Source organism: Musca autumnalis, unplaced genomic scaffold (assembly GCF_047663935.1).
Source record: "Musca autumnalis isolate F117 unplaced genomic scaffold, ASM4766393v1 scaffold_4, whole genome shotgun sequence".
NCBI lineage: Eukaryota > Metazoa > Arthropoda > Insecta > Diptera > Muscidae > Musca > Musca autumnalis.
In genome coordinates, this window is record NW_027411977.1 from 50,725,984 (window position 1) to 50,744,178 (window position 18,195).

An 18,195-nucleotide genomic window follows, 5' to 3' on the forward strand; every position below is an offset into this window, starting at 1 on the left:
AACGAAAAAAATCCATTTTTGTTGTCAGGTGTTCATGCAATATCAAATGTTAGTTGGTGGAAGAAATGCCCAAGGATGCCCCTATCTCACGATATATAACATGGCAATCTTGCATTATACGTTCACGCATGGCTTAATTTTTTTTTCTGGCACATCGGCCGATTTTGGGCTACCATCACGACCTTCGTTTTTTGGCTAGTGTCGGCCACGATTGAATTCATTAAGTGATTTTTTCAACACAGGGTGTTGCCTAGGCCAGATAGTTTTCGTACAGCCCTTGTATGATAACCGACTTTTTTGCCTGATATTGAAGAATTCGATTCGGAGAATATGTGGTTTCAACTAGACGGTGCCACATGCTACACAACCCTAGCGAATATGACTTTCATATTATTTTTATACCCTCAGCCTTTAGGTTAAAGAAGATATTTACACTTTGATACGACCATAATAAATAATTTCAAAAAATTCAGTTTCAGTGTTTTATTTAGAAATGCACTTAAAACTAGAAAATAATTTGTCGCTTAGCCTCAATAAATATATTCTTTCTCATGATGGAATCTCTCAAATAAAACGCTTGCCATTTAATTTTGCCACCATTTATAATTTAAATGCAAGCGTTTTATTTGAGAGATTCCATCATGAGAAAGAATATATTTATTGAGGCTAAGCGACAAATTATTTTCTAGTTTAAATTCCATTACTAAATAAAACACTGAAACTTAATTTTTTTAAATTATTTTTTATTTTTAACTTTTTAGTAAATACATTTTTTGACCACTGAGAACAAAATTATAGTCAATTTAGGCCGAACATTTAGATAAAAACTTTAAAATGCCTGAAACCGTATAGTACCGTTATATAAAGGCAATACCAAAACTTGGACTTACGTCCATAATTTTTGGTGGGAAAGTTTCTGTACCATTGGGAACTAAAAATGCCAAGTTACAGCCAATTCTGGCTAAAAATGAAGATAAAATCCTTAAAACACTTGAAATCGGTCGGTACCACAATATGGGGGCTATACCAAAATCTGCACCTATGTCAACAATTTTTGGTGGAGAAGTTTCAGTACCATTGGGGACTCCAAATGCCAAGTTACAGCCAATTCAGCCTAAGAATTAAGAAAAAATTCTTAAAACGCTTCAAATCGGGCCGTACCGCAATATGGGGGCTATACCAAAACCTGGACCTATGTCCACAATTTTTGGTGAGGAAGTTTCAGCACATTGGGAATCCTAAATGCTAAATTACAGCCAATTCGGCCCAAAAATTAGGATAAAATACTCATAATACTTGAAATAGGGTGGTACCGCTATGAGGGACTATACAAAAACCTGGACCTATGTTCACAATTTTGGGTGGGGAATGTCTGTATCATTGGAAATCCCAAATGCCAAATGACATGGTCATGTATCAAGTTGGAATATGGACTATATCGGTCCCATCCCATCCACCACCCCCACAAAATTTAGGAAAACTGTAGTTAAACAGCTCGTCTGGGATCGTTTTGACGGCGGATTTTTTTTATTTGGGGACAAGTTTTACCAAGTTTAGATGGTGCCGGCAGGGTTTTTTTATGATTTTGGGCCATTATCTCAGGAAGTATGAGATAATGGCCCAAAATCATAAAAAAATCCTGCTGGCACCATCTAAACTGGGTAGTACTTAAGGTACCCTCTAAGGGAGAAGCAGACTTGGTCCAAACGTTTTACATCGTATTATGTCCGAATATTAACTACATCGGAACACTCTTACGGGTACCTCCCGCACAAAGTTTGGAAAGCGTGTAGATTAATGACTCCTCTGGGATCGTTTTTAGATTTTTGTCAACAAGTTGGGTGTGCGGCCCTAGTTAAGGCGGTACAATTTTTGGGGGAGCAAATCCATACTTCCTGTGAAATTGGCATATAGACGTCAGAAGTATTGTGTTGGCTTCTTTTATTTAGATCCGAGGCTGAGGGTATATCTTTGACGGCACAGCTGACTGATATTTTCTTACTTGTTTATTTTTAATTAAACTTGTAAATTTAACAGCCTAAAGAAGCAATATTAATGGAACATTTTAATGGGCTACAATCTTATTGTTTTTCAACCCACACAACATAACCAACAAAAATTCAATTCTTGAAATAACCGGAATTTTTGTATTGTCATCATATTTGTTTTATAAACGTTTCATTTTGTTTTTCTTCTTTCAAACAGTAGTCTTGTCAAATGTAAGTCATTGTTTGTCTCTTGGTTTTACGAAAGATTTAGAACACTGACTAGATATTTACAATTTAATTGATTAAAAAACTATTTCATCTTATTAAACTATGGTTCAAATGAGTCAACAAAATGTTTGACATCTTTACCAAGACGGTGTTTATGTTGTTGTTGTTTTTTGTATTTGTACATTTCAATGTCATTGAATTCAGAATACTTTTGCTTTTCATTGGCAATAACAAAAATTATTGCCATTGTTGTTTTTTTCAACAATTGTTATCTTGACATTATTACGCTTTCTTAGAATCAGTTTGATTTAGCGTTCCTGTTTTAACTCAATTGTTTTTTTCTGATTGGTATGTTTTGAAGATATATTTGTTTCACAAATATGGTATGGTATGATTGTTTATACATTTAGATTACAATAAATAAGACTGTGATTGTTTTTAGATTTTGTGTCAGCATTTTAATCTAGATTTAATTGCTACTCAAATGAGATCAAGATTAAATTGCTGATTTATAAAGCGAATTGTTCTTGTTTTATTTTGCACTTTTTATGTGTCACAAATAACAGTATTCTTTTAAATGGCGCATTTAATTAAATCTAATTATTTGAGAGCAATTCTATGGTTCAATAATCAAAAGACTTAAGACACATACTTGTTTCCGATGTTATTATTGAATATAAATCCCAAAATAAATTATTTAATTTCTTCATCGAATTTACACTTGCTGACGACACGACTCAAGTTTTGATTTAAATTTATTCAATATTACTGGAATAGAATTGAATTGATATGACATTTAATATCATAATATAGAAAAAGTGAATGTATATTTTTATTTGTATTTGAAATAAAAATATTTACGACAATGTTTTTAAATATATAACTCAACAAATGAAATATTCAACCAGGATCTAAGTCGGGCTGGTCCGAATATATGATACCCTACACCACAACGATTTTAATATAATTTGGTGACATTTTTTCTCGTCTAATTTCCGTCATATCTTCCAAATTTCATCAAAATGTCTGTCTAATTTTATAGAAAACAGATACCTACGTTCCCGTGTTGGGAAACAGCAGTCTGTGGACATTTTCTTTACATATTATTATTATACCCTCAGCATTTATGCTAACGAGGGTATATACACTTTCATACGGGCAAAATGTGCCTCATCGAAATAATGGTTTTAGACCCAAGTATGTTTGGACGAAATGTGTTTCAGACAATATGGAGTCGATTTAGCAATGTCCGCCCGTCTGTCTGTCTGTCTGGCTGGTGCGCACGATAACTCTCGAACGGATGAACCGATTTGGCCCAAAATTTGGCTTTCGTAATATTCTGTCCAAACTTAGTTTAAGTTTGAAGATGGGTTATATCGGTCCACTACTTCCGGTACCTCTCCCACAAAATTTCGAAAATGTTCGGAAAATTTTGAAGGGAGTAACCGGGGTGCCACCGTGGTGCAATGGTATGCACGCCCGCCTTGCACGCAGAAGTTCGGGGGTTCGATTCCCCGGCCAGGCAACATCAAACATTTTTCAACGGTGGCAAAATACCCCTCAGTAATGTTGGCGACATTTCCTGAGTATTTCAGCCTTGAAAAACTTCTCCACAAGTGGTGTCTTAAGACACGCCGTTCGGACTCGGCGATAAACATTAGGTCCCATATCATTGAGCTAAATATGAATCGGGGTGCACTCATTGATATGAGAGAAGTCTCCCTTGTCCCGTGCGGGATGTTGTGGAACAATGTTTTTTTTAACCGATTTGATCCATACTTTGCAAATCGTGAAATTTCTACCAAACTTAGATGAGGTTCCAATATGGACTCAATCGGTCTACTCCTTCGGGTGCCTCCCACACAAAATTTCGGAAAAGTTGAGTTTAGGACCAACTCTCGAATCGTTTCGATTTTTCTTGAAACAACTTGTATTCAGTGCCCACCATACGGCGGTACAAGTTTCATCAGGGGCAAGACCGTACTTCCTGGAAAAATAGCCTGAAAGGTTCAAAAAACCCTATGACAGCGTGTGTAGTGGTTGGAGCGCAAGATAACTCTCGAACGGATCTACCGATTCGATTGTGACATTCACAATATTTTGTCCCAACTTAGTTTAAGTTCGAAGATAAGCTATATCGGTTCACTCCTTCAGGTACCTCCCCAAAAAGTTCAAAAATGTTCTGAAAAATTGTGCGCACGATAACTCTTGATGGAAGTTACCGATTTGGTTCATACTTTACACATCCTACTATATCTACCAGCTATAGATCAGGTTTGAATATAGACTGATATATTTGCCCATTCTATCGGGTACCTCCCACACAAAATTTCGGATAAGTCCACTTTAAGACCTGCTCTTGACTAACTTTGATTTCTGTTGAATCAACTTGCTATCGCTGTCTCAATTACAACGGTAAAAGTTTTTTCAGTGCAAGTCCATACTTCTTAGGAAAACAGCCCGAAAGTTGTAAAAAACCCCTATGGCACCATATATAGGAGGTGGAGAGCACAATAACTCTCGAACTGATAAACCGATTTGGTCCAAAATTTGGCCTTCGTCATACTTTGTCCAAACTTAGTTTAACTTCTAAAATGGCCCATATCGGTTCTCTCCTTAGGATACCTAACCCACAATAGTTAGTGTCCAAGTGTCATTTAGGGTCTGTTCGGAGATCCTTTGCAAATTTATACCGATGATGTTTTTTGTGGTCCTGTCTACAGTCATATATGTTTTCCGTGGTCAAGTCCATGCATCCTGGCACTCTTCCAACATGTTTACGATAACCCACTGAAATGACTAGTGGGCGCGATATCTATCGAAAAGATATGACTCTCAAAATAAGATCCACTTCCGTAATGCACTATGTCGGTCCATTCCCTCCTCCGCAAAACTGTTGAACTTTAATCCTAATCCACATTTTTGTCGGCAATTTCAAATGTCCAAAAAAGTCTAACAAAATTCTCTATCGGCAAAGCCGACTGATACTTTTTTATTATACCCTCCACCATAGTATGGAGGGTATATTAAGTTTGTCATTCTGTTTGTAACACGTCGAACTAATCATTTGCGACCCTTTAAAGTGTATATATTCTTGATCAGGATAAAATTCTAAGACGATCTAGCCATGTCCGTCTGTCCGTCTGTTGTAATCACTCTAGCGTCCCCAATAATTGAGATAGAGTGCTGAAGTTTTGCACGCGAGGGTCTTTTTTCCATAGGCAGGTCAAGTTCGAAGATGGGCTATATCGGTCCACTCTTTGGTATAGCCCCCATATAACGGTACCTCGGGATTTGAGGTATTTTGACGTTCTTCGCCACATTTGCAGACCGAATTAGCTACAATTTGGCACTTAGGGTTCCTAGTGATCAACAAACTTATATCCCAAAGGATATGGGCATAGGTCCATGTTTTGGTATAGTCCCCATATAACGGTACCTCCCGATTTTCGGTATTTTGAGAATTTTAGCCACAATTTTTAACCGAACAATCTGCAATTTGACATTTGAGGTTCTCAGTGATCATGAAACATCTCCACCAAACATCGTCAACATAGGTCCATGTTTTGGTATAGCCCCCATATAACGGTACCTCCCGATTTTCGGTATTTTGAGAATTTTAGCCACAATTTGTAACCGAACTATCTGGAATTTGACATTTGAGGTTCTCAGTGGTCATGAAACATCCCCACCAAACATCGTCAACATAGGTCCATGTTTTGGTTTAGCCCCCCTATAACGGTATCTCCCGATTTTCGGTATTTTGAGAATTTTAGCTGCAATTTTTAACCGAACTAGCTGTAATGATCGGTATTTTGAGAATTTTAGCTATAATTTTGTCTATTCAAAAATAATCGTCAATATAGGTCCATGTTTTGGTATATCCCCCCATATAACTGTACCTCCCGATTTTCGGGAATTTTCAGTGGTCACGAAATTTCTTCACTAAAATTCGTCGACATGGGTCCATTTTTGAGGGTCTACATTGTTTTGATGAAACTGCACTCAATTTGGTCAAATTGGCTCTTGAAGTTCCCTGCAGCTATAAAACTTTTCCGCCAAAAAATTTAAAGATAGGTTGACTCTTTGATATAGCCCCATAGGTGGTACCTTTCACCTAGCTGTACACATTATTTAGATTAGATTAGATAACACTGTGCAACAAAATGGAAGTGAAAGTCTGGGGCACGGAAAATTCCTCTTGGGGAAGAAAGGCCTTGGTGAGTATATTACGTACCCCGAAGGACAGATCCGCCGTGAGCCGAACTTCCGCGTTATGGCGTGATTAAATTTTTGTTAGAGACCCTGTGGGCCATCAGGAATTAGCTTTATATCTTTGTTCACTGTTGCTTAAGTGCTCTACAAAAACAACAAACAAAGATATAATGCTAAGTCATGATGGCCTACAGGGTCTCTTGCAAAAACTTCATCACGCCATAACGCGGAAGTTCGACTCCCGGCGCATCTGTCCTTCGGGGTTTTTAATATACACACACCAAGGGCTTTCATCTCCAAAAGGAATTATCTCTGCCCCAGTATTTGTGTTCACAGTGTTATTTAAGCAATAGTGGGAGGCAGTAGGAGTATATCCATTGTCGAAAAGTTGTTCCACCTAAAATTGTAAAAGGACCTAATTATTCCATTTAAATTAAGACTATTTTATGGTGGAGGGTATAAAAAGTTCGGCCCGGCCGAACTTAACGACTTTTTACTTGTTTTTTTTTTTCTCATCTATGGACATTGTAGTTTCATAATCCGCCAAAACTTCTCAGGTGCAAGCACATTTCATTAAAAGTTAGTTAAGGCGCACCGTGCTAAGTTTGGAAGAAATTTTTGAAAATATCAAGTTTACCATGAGCAGGCAGGGTTTTGTAGTTCTCAGGAATTATGGACTTACTCTGGAAAAAATTGTACCATAATATGGAGCGTGAAAACTACCTTTTGCAAAAAATTTCAAATAGATCACGGTGCGCCTTAACTAATTTTAAATGAATGGTGCTTACACCTGGGAAGGAACCTGAGACTACAATGCTCATAGATAAGAAATATCAAGAAACAAAAAAAATCGCCGGAAGGATTTTCAAATAAATCGTGATTTAAGTTCACATTTTTAGGGGTTCTTTAGCTTTTCACGATTTTGCTTGGAAATCGCGGGTTCTATGTAAATGGGGCTAAATAAAAGTTGTAACTGTAAAAATTCTACACAAGATTGACCTTTATTATATTTTCGTAGGTTTTACCGTTTTTGAGATATAGCAGTTCAAATTGAGACAATACACTGACTGTATCGCCTCATTTAAACCTAAAGAACCCCTAAAAATGTGAACTTAAATCGCGATTTATTTGAAAATCCCTCCGGCGGTTTTTTTTTGTTTCTTGATATTTCTCATCTATGAGCATTGTAGCTTCAAAATCTGCAAAAACTTCCCAGGTGTAAGCACCTTCCATTTAAATTTGGTTAAGGCAGATCGTGAGATCAGAGACGAGTCCTCGAACTCCACGGGTCGGATATGGTACATATTCCAACCTGATAAACAAATGGATACGATGTGTATTCCATTTCAGTTGGTGCCGTCCTGCTTTCTTCAAGCTTTTAGGTCATTATCCCAGGACGTATGGACATGCTGTTGTAAAGATGGCCGCAAGGACAAACTGCGGAAAAAATTGTCAAAACAATCCGGGAGAAGCTCTTAAAATTCAAGTTTTTCGAGTGTTGTGTGGGATGTACCCAAAGCAGTGAACAGATATAGTACATATTCGAACCCCATATATATCTGGAAGGAATGATATGATGTGCCAATTTTGGACCAAATCGATTTTTACTTCGAAAGTTATCGTTCACACCATTTTTTGAACTTTTGTGGGAGAGGTACCCGAAGGAGTGGACCGATGTGGCCCATCTTCGAACTTAGACTAATTTTGGGAAACAAAAAATAGAATTAGTTGATCCGTTTGAGAGATATAGCGTGCAGCAGCCATCTGCATTTCGTCCAAACATATTTGGGGTCTAAAACTGTTATTTCGATGAGGCACATTTTTGGTCGTATCAAAGTGTATATAAAAACATTTTAACTTCATTAAAAAGTCTTAACATCAAAGGCATATGGCAAATAACAAAATTCCTTTGCAATTCCATTTGAAAAAAATTAAAAAATTTTTTCGCGAGCACATCTACTATTTTTGGTATAGAGTTAAAAGAAAAAAATCTGGTTTCAAATCTGCTCGCGTTCACGAAATTGGCCGATGCGCGCAAAAGATATAGCGGTTTTTATCTTCTTATAAAGAAAAAATATTTTAAAATTTCTTATTTTTTGTATTGAGAAAATGTAAGCATATATCAGTAACAGCATTTGATATCCATCCGTAGATGCACCAAAATTTCCAAAATGTGTTTTTATTTTCGCGGAAAATCAAAAAAATTAAAAAAATCTGGCAATAAATTTAAATTATACTAACTCAGAGTCCGTATAAACCTCTAAAAAACTAAATTAAAAATACGTACAGAAACTAGACAACGCGTAAAAAAATGTGAAACCAAAATTATAAACATTGGCTTTATAAATTGCATATTATAACAACAACAAAAGAGAAGCAACTCATTGTTGGAAAATATTGTTACAAATGTATTTTTTGGTTTGTTTCGAAAAATTAGAAAAAAATATTTGAGAGTTATCCAACTATTTCCCTAAAATCTAATACATAAATTAAAGTATTCTGATAAAACTTTTTCAAAATATATGGTTTACCATCGTGAAAGCTTACCTGCTTACTGTGATTACTTATAGGGATAGGAAATTAAGAGTAATATTGAAATTACTATCATTTAAAAGATATGAAAATTAAAAAGCTTGTAATTCGCGAATTAGTTAAAGTCGGTTGATGCGCATCCGATTTTGGATAAAGCGAATCAATCTCTTTCAATATTTATGCATATTTCGATGTTTCACTCAGCGGCCATTGTGTGCCGGCAGGTGCATCATGCACTGCAAAAAAACCTCAAAATTGGTAAAAGTCGCGCAATGTGCATACGATTTTGATGCGCATCCGGCTTCATCAGCGCCCATTAAAAATACGTCAATATATACCTATTTCAAATAGATTCTTCAAAAACCGCGGATGTGCCTCCACATTCAATTTTTGGCGAAATACCCATATTACTCGCGTATCTCTGTTTTTTTATGACACGTGTTTTCGCAAATATTATAATCGCGAGTAAAGGATTCCATTTATGTAAAAAAATTTAAAGAAAATAGCGGTTTAGTACGCGGATTTGTCAAAATATATTTTTGCTGATTTTACGATTTTCAAGGTATCTATATCCGCGGTTTTAGTAGATGAATTCGATCTCGGAAGGCTTCATTAGAACCGTCGCGTAAAAAAACTAAATTCACGCGGGTTTCAAAGGAAATTGAATGACAGTTGTAAATTTTACACGCAAAAAATATGTCTTGTAAGAAAATTCACGCATGAAATTTTGGCCTTTCGACTCCAATTACTAAGGTGCTGTAAGGAGCACACTCATGAGATATGCACCAAACGACGTAAAATCACGAGTGTTATAATCGTGTTATGAGTTTGGAATATAATCTTCTTGCGCGTCCGGATAATTAAAAAATTCAAAAAACCTCGAAATTCCGGCTTCAAAATGTCAGCATCAATTTTAGGTGGATGCAGTGGATATATCGAAAAATCATACACAGGTATCTTATTGCCCATGGAGTATTCTGTGATTCATTTTTTGGGAATAGGTCTATAAAATGTAAGGTTAAGCCAGAAATCGCATGGGAACGTAAAAAAACTTGTTAGCTTCAACCCATTTTTACCCATTTTTCTACATTGATGCCAACACAGCTTCCACGAAAATTAATTTTAATGGTCGACATTATGGGATCCCTCCTAAAACACTTCATTTTAAAGAATTGTAGTCATACTTTATAGAATATGTTAACAGTTCGCGAATTCTGAAAGGGTGAAACTCGGATTCATCGATTGTAAAAAATTTTTGTTTTTCGCCATATATTGTTTGTGCTGGTAGTAGATTAAATTAATTTGTGTAACATTTCAAGTATTTTTATTTATATTATTTTGTTGGCATAATGGCATCAAAGATATCAACAGCATGGGAAGTTCTTAATGTCAATCTTTATTAAGGCAAATATTTAATTTCGATATGCCAACATCAATCTTTCTATTAGTTAAATATCAAATAATAACAAAAAGATTAAAATAACACAACGTTTTATAAGAATTTTATAACAATGTTTTTGACAAGCCGTCAAATAGCTTAACATAACTTTACAATTTGTAAACAATCAAAGCGAAAAGAACAAATTTGCTATGAACAAAAAATAACACCAACATCAACGTGTGATAGATTAACCATAAAACCAGTTATGTGTGGGATTTATAATGGTCAAATCAAAAAATTCTTCCGTTTTAATTAACACATTCCATTCAATATCATCCAATGGGTAGTACTATGTTTTGACACATGAAAACATCAACGGTGTGCTGTGGATTAATTTATTAGTGAAATTAGAAACAACGTGACAACTTAAAGTTTATAGAATGTTTGATGCGAATCAACCAACATAAACATTGAATAACATATAAGAACTTGTATCAATAAAATTTAAAATTTTGCCATTGCCAATATTAATAAAATTTTAGGCCATTAAATTTTATTGTAGTTTTAAATTAGTTGGTTGGTGAAAATTTCTATTCATTTAAATATTCATTAAATCACGGTATATGGAAAACATATGCAAGAGAAATACTTTCTAAAAATAATTAAATTCTGCTATAAAAAACAAAGCAAATATTAATATTAAATTGTTTTAATTATCAATAAAAAAGGGTTAATTATCATTGATGTCATCAGATGTCATCGACATGTGTTTCATCTCAACTCAGGTGTCACATAGTTTCTTGACCATGTCATTCAAAATATTATTAATTCTTTAAAAATAAATATTTGCAATTTAATAAGATGAAAGTTGCATAAAAGATTATGATGAATCCCGCGTTGTTGTTTTTCAATACTAGTTTGGATTTATAATAAATGTTTTGAGTTGTATTAAAAAGGAGAAAATACATTTTTTGATGTTAAAAAAATTAAGTCAAAATGCGGAAGATATTTCTCAATCACATTGGAATCCCCTGTGCAGCAGCAGTACAATGACGTTTTTATTGTATAATTCCAAAATCAATGTCATTCTCTAATTGCAATTAATATTTGAAATATTTTTAATATGAAGATATAAAAGTTATTTTTATACTTCATAGTGGGGGCGTTATTCTGTAATTAAAACTGACTGGTTGGTATCAATGTCAGAATTTTTGTTAAATTTAATTTTTTGACCAATACCATGTATTTATTTTAAATTTTATAAAAATAGTGAAAACTCTCACCCACAAAATTAAGTACATTAATAATATTTTTAATGATGAATAGTTCTCCGGAACCCTTTTGAGGAAAAAGTACAAACAAGTAGTTCATCTTATCAATAAAAAAAAATCTGACCTCAGATATGAAAGTGAATATGGTAAAAACCAAAAATGTTTTACAATCAATGAATCCGAGTTTTACCCATTCAGAATTCGAGAAATGTTAACATATTCTCTATAGTATGACTGAAATTCTTTGAAATGAAGTGTTTTAGGAGGGATCCCATAATGTCGACCATTAAAATTAATTTTCGTTGAAGCTGTGTTGGCCTCAATGTAGAAAAATGGGTTGAAGTCAACAAGATTTTTTATGTTCCCTTCCGATTTCTGGCTTAACCATACGTTTTATAGACCTATGTCTAAAGAAAGAATGACAGAATACTCCATGGGCAACATGATACTAGTGTATGATTTTTCGATATATCCACTGCATCCACCTAAAATTAATGCTGACATTTTGAAGCCAGAATTTCGGGGAGAAAGGGGAGAAAGTCTGGGATCTGACGATAACTCTTGAAGGGAGTAACCGATCCATACTTTGCAAATCGTGAAATGGACTCAATCGGTCCACTCCTTCGGGTACCTCCCACACAAAATTTGGGATAAGGTCAGTTTAGGACCTGCTCTCGAATCGCTTTGATTTTAGCAACTTGTATTCACTGCCCCCTATACGACGGTACAAATTTCATCAGGGGCGAGTCCACACTTCCTGAGAAAATAGCCTAAAGTTGCAAAATAACCCAATGACACCGTGTGAGGTGGTTGGAGCGCGAGATAACTCTCGAACGGATCTGCCGATTCGGTCCAAAATTTGGCCTTAGTAATATTTTGCCCAAACATAGTTTAAGTTCGAAAATAAGCCATATCGGTATACTCCTTCAGGTAACTCCCCAAAAAAAGTTCAAAAATGTTCGGAAAAATTGTTCGTACGGTAACTTTTGAAGGGAATGGCCGAATTGGTCCATACTTTACACATCCTAATATATCTACCAGATATAGATCAGGTTGAAATATGGACTATATTTGTCCACTCCATCCGGTACCTCCCACACAAAATTTAGGATAACTTTAAGACCTGCAAACTTGTAACGTTGATTTTTGTTGAAGCAACTTGAATTCGCTGCCTCATTTACGATGGTAAAATATTTTTCAGGGGCAAGTCCATACTTCTTGAGCAGTCAGCCCGAAGTGTGTAAAAACCCCCTATGGCACCGTATGTAGTGGCTGGAGATCCACTTCCATAATGGTCATTGTCGATCCATTCCCTTAAGTATCTCCTCCGCAAAACTTTTTATCTTTAATCCTAATCAACATTTTTGTCGGTACATACATCCAAAATTTTTAAAACCCCCTATACACAGGCTGAGGGTATATGTCTGTCAGCAAAGCTGAATGATACTTTTTTACTTGTTTTTTTTTTCACGTGCACTGTAAGTGCAAAGAAGCCCTTCTCTGCTATAAAGTATATATGAAGAAAAGACAAAATTTGTTAGTTTTCCATAAAAAAAATATTAAAATTTTTTTTTAAGCTACATGAAAGATTTTTGGTGCATAGATTGGGAAAAACATGCCATTCTTAAATCTGTTCGTGATACTAATTTTGGTTGTTGCGCGCAAAAGTTATGGCGGGTTCAATTCTGATAAAAAGAAAAAAATCTTTAAAAGACTCTAATCATTATATTGTGAACCTATCTTAATTAGGGGCTCCCTACATACTATATGTTTACTGAGGTCCCATAACTTTAGTGAAAAAGTTGTGAATTTTCGCGGAAATTAGGAAAGAATTCCAAACAATTGGTAGTTTGCAACTTGTTTTAATAAAATTCAACCTGCTTATGCCTCTGAAAAATATATAAAAAATATGTACGTAATCTAAACATCGCGAAGATTCAAATGAAACCAAAACTATACAAATCCGTTTAGCGGTTTGCATATTATAGCAAAAAACAAAAAATATATTGAGGAAATTTATAAAATTTTTGTAAGAGAAAATATTTATTAAAATTTATTTTGTGAGTTAGTTGAACAAAATGTAAGAAAAATAGGTCGGAGTTTTTCTTTTATTTTAGTTAAATTTCACGCAATAAATCACATTTTTTATTCTAATCACTTCTCGAAACAACGCTAACATCTAGCAGAAGATATGGATATCTTTCAAATAAATGTTGGGTTCCTTTAAATGGGGTATGCTCTTGAAATAAAATTGTATCGGGTAATGTTCATTTTGAAATGCGTGTAAATCGCGAAATCCTCAAAATCACTTGATGCGCATGCGGTTTACCAATACAGCGAATTCTTCTCTTTTAATTTGTACACATTTGCCAGGATTTACTTTGGCCGCTAAGATGTAGCATCGTCTGCAGTTTAGAGTGCAACAAACTGTATAACGCTTATATTTTGCACAAAGTGCATACACTTTTTATGCGCATCCGATTTCACTATCAACCCTGAAAAAATACGTCGATCTAAACATATTTCAATAAAATCCATCAAGAACCGTGGATGTAGCATCACACAGCATTTTTTGGATAAATCGGATACAGCTCCCACGCCACTAAATTTTTCAAACCGCTGTTTTCGCACAAACGCGAGTGATGATTCACTTTCTTCATTGAAATGGAAACGATCCACATAAAACGCGAATTAGTCAGCGATATTTTGAAAAACATTTTTCGCAAATTTTTCAATTTTTGCAGTAGCCATTTCCGCCGTTCTAGTAGATGGATTTTTATGATCTGTGATTCATATGATCCGGATCGTCGAAAAACTAATATATCGCGGGGTACCAGCACACTCAAAACGATATTGTAAGTACTGTACCCAAAAAATAGGTTTTTTAGAAAAAAATATCACACTAAATTTTGGCCTTTGGCAGTAGATTACTCTGCTGCTGTGTGGGCTACATACTCAATATACATATCAGATTATGCGAAATCGCGAGTTCTTTAATCCTGTAATTGGTTTTTCGAAATATCCGAATGCGCGTCCCAGTTACATAAAAAATACAAAAAACACCTGAAATCCGGCTTCAAAATGTCAGCATCCATAAAAGGTGGATGCAGTGGAAATTTTGGAAAGTGATACATTAGAAGTGTAATCTTCATTTTGTATTCTCCTACTTTTACTTTGGACAGATGTCCATCATTTGAATGGTTTAATCAGAAATCGAATAGCAATGTAAAAAACCTGTTTAGCTTCAACGTGTTTTTACCTATGTTTTTTCCTTTACGCGGTCGTAACTACCACGTAAATTAAATTTTTTTGCTAAATTTTTGAGCTTTGTACAAAAACATCTAAAATAATCCAGCAATAGTCATACTTACTGGTAAACTACAATAGTTCGCGTATTATAATAGTGCAAACCTTGGCTTCATGGAAACTAAAAAATTTTGACTTTTCCTCATATATTCTTGATCAGGGTAAAATTCTAAGTCGATATAACCATGTCGTTCTGTCCGTCCGTCTGTTGAAATCAAGATACAGCTCGCAATTTTTAGGATAGAGCTCAGTAATTTGGTATACTCCTAGGATGTTTCTTTTTGCAAGTGGGCTATATCGGTCCATGTTTTGATATAGCTCCCAAAGAACGGTACCAACCGATTTTCAGTATTTTGAAGGTTTTAGCCTTATTATAACACCAAAATGGCTGAAATTTGGTACTAAGTCTTCGGTGGGGGTACAAAACTTTCTCCCAGAAATTTTTCGGTATAAGTCCACGCCTTCATATAGCCCCCATATCTCCCGGTTTTCGGTATTTTGAAGGTTGTGGCCACAATAATCCACCGTAATGGCTCTAATTTGGTATTTGGTCTTCATTTGGGGTATTAGACGTTCCATATGAAAATTTTCGGTATAGGTCCACGCCTTCATATAGCCCCATAAAACGTACCACCCGATTTTCGGTGTTTTGAAGGTTGTGGCCTCAATATTTCTCAGAAATGACGGAAATTTGGTATTTAGTCTTGGTTAGGGGTATTCAACTTCCCCCCCCAGAAACTTGTAGGTTCAGGTCCACGCCTTAGTATAGCCCCCATAGAACGATACCTCCCTATATTCGGTATATTGACGGTTGTGGCCTCAATATTCCAGCGAAATGGTTGAAATTTGTTATTTGGTCTTCCTTTGGGGTATTAAACGTTCCATATGACATTTTTTGGTATAGGTACACGCCTTCATATAGCCCCCATAGAAAGATACCTCCCGATTTTCGGTATTTTGAAGGTTTTGGCCTCATTATCACACCGAAATGGCTAAATTTGGTACTTAGTCTTCGTAGGTGGTTTAAAACTTTCTCCCAGAAAATTGTCGGTATATATCCAGGCCTTCATATAGCCCCCATAAAACGGTACCTCCCTATTTTCGGTATTTTTAAGGTTTTAGCCTCATTATCACACCGAAATGGCTGACATTTGATATAGCCCCAATAGAACAGTACCTCCCGATTTTCGTAACTCTGAAGGTTGTGACGTCCCTTCTGAAACTATCGTGCGAATAATCTTAGCGACAATTTTTGAACTTTTGTAGGGGTAATTAACGGAAAGGGTACCCTAAATGTTGAGGGTATAAACAAATATTAAAAGAATTTTAGAAATAGTTCTCGATGATTTTTATTGAATCGATTAATTAAAAAACCAATATTTAGAGGTACTGTTAATTATAGGCATATTCCCCAGCCTAAACTCTAATTGCGACCTCTAGCGTGTTTATGATTACACTACAAACAAAAAACTGAATATATTAGGATGTAACTCTGTTATCTGATCACGTACATCAACATAAATGACATCAATGGAAAGGTCAAGAGATCGTCTTGAATCGAATGAGTCTTTCAGGAACAAAGATATAAGCCGTATATTAAAAGTTGTAACCGTCTAAATATTATCTGATCGCCATCTCAATTGCAAGCATCTTCTTTGTCATATACTCTTACCTTATGTAAAATTTCGTTGCGACCTACAGAGCAGATACATTTTCGGATAAAAATTTTGTTTTTGGTCCATTTCACCCACTAAATATTTCACGATCATCACCAATAAAAATATTCTGTCTGTCTATTCGGTCTGAACACGACCTCCATACACAATTTCGTGACGATCGGTCCATAATTGCGGCCTGGAGTTTGATACAATTCAATTCACATCTCAAAATCGCTTTATCTCGTCGAGATATGAAGATTGGTATACCACATTGGGGGTCTCCGACTAATATTTCGCGGTGTTACATGAATTTTTCCCAAAACAAACTTTCCACATAGTGGTGTAGGGTATAAAAACACTTATATGTTAAGCAGTAGTTCAGTTAACTAACCGCTATATTCATGTTGGTTTTCAAATTTATTTTCGTATATTGCCGAAATATGTCTCCTAGAAATAAAATATAGACCAAAAATTTAATTTGGAATTTTTTCCCACAAAAGTTCAACCGCTAAGAAATATCCGCTCATGATCCAAAATTGTTGGCATCTTCCTTGGCAAAAAATTCTTACCTCGTGTAAAAATTTTGTCAGTATTAAACTATAACTGCGAACTCAAGCGTGGTTATGGTTACTATACTTACAACTGTAACTCTGTTATCTGAGCACGTGCATCAACATAATTGGCATCTATGGAAAGGTCTTTCAAAAACAAATCACGTGGGCGGAACGTGTCTTCCAGGAGTTAATATATAAGATGCTAGCTGAACCCGGTGCGCTTCGCTACCCCGACTAATTTGGCATACTAACTTTTACACCAAATTCCGCCACACATTCGATATTTCATTGAAATTGGACATACGTAGCGTGTTTGGTGCATCAATTACATAAAATGGATCGAAAATATATATGATAGCTACCAATCATTGAAATTGAACATACATAGCGTGTTTGGTGCATAAAACCCATGAAATCGACCGAAAATATATATCGGAGCTATATCCAAATCTGAACCGATTTCAATATAGTTTGGCAAATTTATTTCTATACCAAATTCCGTTACTTATCATAAATTTATAGACTGTAACCGTTCGTTATATATCAGCATACAAAATCTACATTTTTTGGAGGTACCTCCGATCCTGGGGCTATATCTCCAGATCGACGCGGAATTTCAAAAATCCATATAGCCTATTCTACTCTCAGGCGATATTGCAATATACCCTCAAATTTTCATGAAGATCGGTTAGGCGGTTTTAGAGTCCATAAATTACAAACAAACAAACAAATGTTCTATTCTGATGTGAAACCGACCTCCATACCAAATTTCGTGACGATCGGTCGATAATTGCGGCCTGGAGATTGATTACAATTTATAAAGGATAGACGGACAAATGGACGGACACACACCGTTATATCGTTTTATCTCGTCGAAATATAAAAATGGTGTATAACATTGGGGGTGGGGTATATGACGAATATTTCCCGGTTTTACATGAATTTTTATTAAAACAAACTTCCCACTTTGTGGACTAGGGTATAATGACAGACGGACCCTCATAACAAGACCGATTCATCACGAGTTATAAATATTGGTACATCAAAATTTGGGTCACGGGC

The 18,195-nt window shown here is 35.4% G+C and overlaps 1 protein-coding gene across 2 annotated transcripts in view; it reads right to left on the reverse strand.

The window, feature by feature from the left end:
• LOC141404375 (uncharacterized) overlaps nt 1-18,195 on the reverse strand; it is a 41,785-nt gene that overhangs the window by 22,323 nt on the left and 1,267 nt on the right. The gene's annotated exons all lie outside the window — the stretch shown is intronic.